We start from the raw sequence: 6,000 nt of genomic DNA on the forward strand, positions 1-6,000 counted from the left end.
GCTGGAGAGGACTCTGAGCTGTTTCCCCCTCTCAACTGGAGTTAGGAGGCCTCCCGAAATATTTCCCTCTTTATTTGTCAAAACCATCGTTTTACGTATTCAAATCCGAATGGCTAATGTTATGTGTCAAATATGACAAAGTAATGTCTGCTTTACACTATTGAGTGTTTTTACGAATTTCTGTTTATGTGACAAATACATTTTGAGGTGTGAAACTGTAATCCAGAGCAGAACGTAAAATAAATACACGTTTCTGAACTGTTTAAATGGGCCCAGTGGAAAGACCAACTCACCTTTTAACACACAAGACCATCACATTCCAATCCATTCTTATGGGTTAACTGATATTGTACCGTTGTTAATTCCAATTGGTCTCAAACTGAAAGCAGAACATCAGACAGGTTTTAGTATGTCTATGTGGGATCCCAGGGTGTGTTTGTTGACTGGTCTGAAACCAGGCCTCCACACTAACGTAATCTTTTGCAAATACTGTGAGGGGTCAGGTGGAATACAGGGTCCGGGGGCACCCTCTCCGAGGAGGTAGGCGTAAGGACACTTATTGATAGGATCAGGTAACCAGGTGAAACTCATATTCGTGATTGTGCTTTCTTTAAAGGTTCCGATTAGGTGAAGGAGGGGGTGGTGGAGCCAACACTGGTGCAAACAGCGGTTGAGGGACCGCCTGAGACTTCTCCAATTATTTGTATTCTTTGTTTTGACTTAAAGCATTTGTTTTACCGTTTTGCAACCAAGTACGGCAGTGTGTCTACTAGTTTTCTGGCTCCGCTGAAAATAAAAAATAAATTATAACCGAGATATTGCTGCAAATTGTCCGTCTCAGCGTCTCACCGAGTACGTCTGGGGAACGTACTCGCCTAGCAAATCGTCACAATACTTTTATCCAAAAGAAGTATTAACCCTTGTGTTATCTTCGGGTCATTCTGACCCATCAGTCATTGTGACCCACCGTCGTATTGCTACAAATTTACCGCATACAAAGACAAAGTGAAGCATTTTCTTTTAACAGCTAGGCTGTCTCAGACCCCCCACATTGCAAAGGTTAAAAGAAAATTATTTTAATTTGTTTTTGTATTGGGTAAAATTGGGTAAACACAACGATGGTTCGTTATGAACCTTTGGGTCATGTGACCCGAAGGCAGCACGAGGGTTAAGACTCCCAGGAATACTAGTATTACGTCTCCTTACAGGGCTGCTTGCAGTGGCGATTTTAGACCCTTTTTAGGGGTGTTCAAGAACCCCTAAATTTCAACTCAGCACCCCTAAAAATAATAATAATTATTATAGTTTATTATCATTTGATGCTGGTAGTTCATGAAGAAAGGGACATCCTTAGTTTTTTCATTCATTCAATATTTTGCCTAATAATACATAAATGTATTAATTGTTATCCAGTGAAATTAGGGATTTATATTAGCAAGGGCCAGGGCTCTATGCGACCAAAATGTGTACGGGTGCGACTAAATTTTTTCCTAGGTCGCACCGGTGCACCTAACCTCCTCGCATCCGCTGTCTCTCCACAAACGAAGCGTTTGTTATCTTAAGACGGAACTGACACTCATGGTTGGATCATATCGTGGTCTAAACCAATCAGAGACAGAGATGGGGCGGGTCTTTGCCTCTGATTGGCTGTGGTCCAGATATTCCTGTAGCTCCGTGCTGTGTGATTGAAATTACGACCTGAGCACCAGAGAGTCAGTTTAGCAGACCTGGGCATTGTATGGCCCGCGGGCCATAACCGGCCACAGGCTGTCTCAATCCGGGTGAGGTAAATCAAAAATTTAAAATAAATAAATGTGTTGAGCGGTAGTGAATATGTAGTCCTGAAAGACTACAGTGATCAGGCGATTTACATATGTGCGCTTGCGCAACCTCACCGACAGGAGAGTTAGCTGTTGGTTAGCCCTCGAAAATGAAAAACTTTGCCACTGATTAACTTTTAACAAGACATGGACTTCTAAGTATCTGTTTACTGAGGTCAAAGTGAAAGCTGTGAAGAAAAAAAACTAACATGGACAGAATAAGAACTTGACTGATTCAGTGGGCGCGGGCTGATGGTTTGCTAGTTGAACTGCAGACCCTGATCATTACCTGTCAGCTGTCCTTCGCATTCAGACAGATTTTGATGCACTTGTTCAAGCCCACTGGATTTCTCTCACAGAACAAAATGAACTGAAAAAACGTATTTCTTTTTGTATAAAGTTGATCAATTCCACATCTTTAACATACTGCAAAACAACTTTTCAGTGTTTGTGAAGATTAACTGGTTACAAATAAAATGAAACACTGTTGTTGCTGTTTATACTGTTTATTACTTCTATAATCTTTCCTATTTGACCTACACCAAAATCTAAAATATTTATATAAATATTTACAGAATATCCTTATTCTTCTGATAACCAGTAGCAGCTAATCAAAATATATACTTTACTGCTTTTTACAATGGGAGAAAATGAATAGTGAGCAAATTGATGAGGCCCTCCAACACATTTCAGGTTTCTCATGTGGCCCCTTGTAAAAATGAATTGCGGACCCCTGAGTTACGAAGCTGGGCCATGGAGCTAACCCATGGAGCTAGGATTTTGATGCTAGGGAGTGTGGCAAGATGATTTAGCCAAGGCCATAGGGCAAGAAGGCCAAATTACAAGTGTTGGCCATCTGAAGGGCATGCGACAGCAAGGTGGGACCTGCTATAAGACTTTGAGCCATGAAATGTTAGGTCTCAGTTCAGGGAAGCACTTTTAAACAGTAGCACTTTCTATTTTGAAATGTTTTATTTTGCTTAAAATGTTTTAGTTTGGTAGCTCAGTGAAGCACTTAAAATATTTATATATATATATATATATAGGCTACAGTATGATTGTGCTTCAAATAAAAAATAGGCCTATATTTACCTACACCTTATTCTTGTTTAAGATCATTTACATAATATATATGAATGTATATGGAGCGTGATAAAAAGGTGACCTTGAAATTGTGGCGACGCAAGGAAAAATGTGGGTGCACCTAAATTTTGTGCTGGTGCACCTAAATAAAAAAGTTAGGCGCACCAGTGCAACCAAGGCAACAAGTTAGTCTGGAGCCCTGAAGGGGTTTTAGCACTTTTGCAAGGCACTGTATTCATGTCACATTCTCATTGGAGGCTGAGCACCCCTAAAGGTCTGATCCTAAAATCGCCCCTGGCTGCTTGTATTGAGATGGGACGCGGTGGAGGAAGAGCTCACCGGATAAGTGTGCGTACAGTTATAAGTAGAAGTGAAGTCAGAAGACGCCATGGATATCCCCAGGTGGTTATGTTGTTATACATCTCTGAATTCAACAGTTATCTCAGTGTGCTTGTTTGAAAAGGACAATAACAAAATATGTCCCTTGGGAAGATCACAGCCAGGCCTAATTGATTGAGGCATCACATGTCAGTTTTACAATCATGTGAGCTCTGACTGGCGACAGTCTCAGTTCAACTTCATGAGGACCACAACTGAATTAATTTGTCATGGCCAAGTAACTGTCTGTCATGGATATGGGAATTACAAACAATTGTGTGATATTTACTGTGAATTGGTATACTGAGGTATAATAATTTTTATTTTGTTTGAAATTGTATTAAATAGAAATGCTCTCGGTGGGAGTTTTGTGGGTGGGATTTTGTTAGAATTGTTCTTGTTTGAAGAGTATAGTGTGAGTATAGAGTGTGACACTTCCTGAAGGGTGCAGCTATGTAGGCCTATAGTTGTTTTCTATATTGGCAAAACTATGGAAGCAAATCAGTTACATAATGTTTTGAATTTTAAAAGGCATTGAATACTTAATATTGAAATTGAAACACCACCAGATTTGTTGGTTTTGAATTCACCTCTTTAAAATTGAAATATTAATTTATTTAAATGGGAATAAATCATTCAGATCCAAAAATTCAAGTTTCGGAAATTCAGGTAGCTCAAATTCGAATGGTGAAAGTCAGATCCCAAACATTAAATAAAGAAAAATATTAGAGCCGAAAATAATCTGATTGTAACCTCCGGTATAACAAGAATAAGTAAGACAATCGAGCCTGAATGCAACCGAACCATCTTGTTTCTCCGAGAAGGGTCCAACTGAAGACTTCTCTCCTCAGAGAGAAGGTGCACACTCATAGTCATTTCAATGAGGGGGAAAGGCGGATATCGCGAGCGCCATAACACCAACAGCAGAACGGTTATCCAAATAACAAAGAAGTGTACACACATGCAAATCAGTCATACAATTACAGCCTGAGGAGAGAGATCCGGTCTGACTCTATTTTTTTCGGCTCTAATTTTTTGATCTGAATTTGACCATTCGAATTTGAGCAGCATTCATTTTCTTTTTGATTTCTGAAGCTTTAATTTTTTTATTGAATCTTTTGGATCTGAATTTTACTGAACCTGAATTTCTGAACCTTAAATGTCACATGACATGCTGTTTTTGGAAGCTTTTATATAGGCCTTGTGTTCCCCTAATACTGTATCTGAAGTCTCTTTCCCGAAATTCAGCCTTGGTGCAGAATTACAGCCACTACAAGCAGTCCCGCAATGAGCTTTCCTCAGAACTAGCTGTTTCGGTGTCGCTTTAAATGCTAATGAGGAGGAGAGAGGCGTCACCATGCGCTAATGTTTACAGTGGATGTATCGCAATGGCTCGTAGCCCCGTTGCTGTAAGATGCCTCGAATTTTCCCAATTCTCATCTGATCACCCTAGTTTGCATAGGTGCACACTCAATCATTTCAATGAGGGGAAAGGCGGATATCGCGAGCGCCATAACACCAACAGCAGAACTATGGCGTGAAATTAGTGCCAGGAGAGCGAGCTCTGTAAAAACGATTTGTAACTTGCAAAAAGGATTTGTGTCTCTGTAGAAAATGATTCGTGTACTTGCAAAAAAAGTTTTGTGTCTCCGTAGAAGAAAAAGATTTGTGTACTTGTAAAAAAAAGTTTTGTGTCTCCGTAGAAGAAAAAGGTTTGTGTACTTGTAAAAAAAAGTTTTGTGTCTCCGTAGAAGAAAAAGATTTGTGTACTTGTAAACTTGTCATTAAACCTAGCATTAGTTGGACAATGTGCAGCTAAATTGCAGCCGGTAAGCATCATACTAAGCGTTCACAACTTTACATCAAATCAAATGTATTTGTATAGCCCTTTTTACACGCAATCATGTCACAGAGGGCTTCACATATGCCCATAGAACTGCCCCTCAACCAACCTAAACCCTCAAGGAAGACAAGGAAAAACTCCCAAAAAACTCTCAACAGGAGAAAAAAAAAATGGAAGAAACCTTGGGAGGAGCAATTCAGAGAGGGATCCCCTCCTCCAGAGACGGTTGGTGGGAGAGAGGAGCAGAACACAGGCTAAACATAGTCATACAGTGTCGATGGGTTTTTAAAACACCAAAATCCATTATTCAACTTTATAGATGTAGGACAGGACCAGGAGACTCGCGACCAGGTCCAGCGTTGGCTGACCGACGACCAGGCAGGTGCTGACAACTCAAACCCCCCACACCACAAGGGATGTGTGTGGGGGGGGACAGAGAGAGGAGAGCAGGGATTAGAGAATGCCAGGAGCAGCTAACAGTTACAGTCATAATAGAATGAGATCCCCACTGGTCAAGTGTGGACTGGTGCAGCAATTTAACAGAGCAAAAAAGGGGAATTTGATGCAACCCCACACACCAAGACAGCGACAGCCCCCCTCATTTGGAACATGAAATCTGTTCCAGGGGAAGAGAACTCTAAAATAAGTTATACTTAAAGAATAAGGATGGAAACAACCCGTCCCCCGTTGCCTCCAACTAGTAACATACTTACCTTTAACAGTCGTAGAATTGACTAAACAATAACGTTTTTAACCTAATTTTAAACGTCGAAACAGTATCAGACTCCCTAATTGAGACGGGTAGTTTATTCCAGAGAAGAGGCGCTCTATATGAGAACGCCCTACCTCCAGCAAGTACATGTTTTTTTAATGTTG

This window comes from Osmerus eperlanus, chromosome 5 (genome assembly GCF_963692335.1).
Source record: "Osmerus eperlanus chromosome 5, fOsmEpe2.1, whole genome shotgun sequence".
NCBI lineage: Eukaryota > Metazoa > Chordata > Actinopteri > Osmeriformes > Osmeridae > Osmerus > Osmerus eperlanus.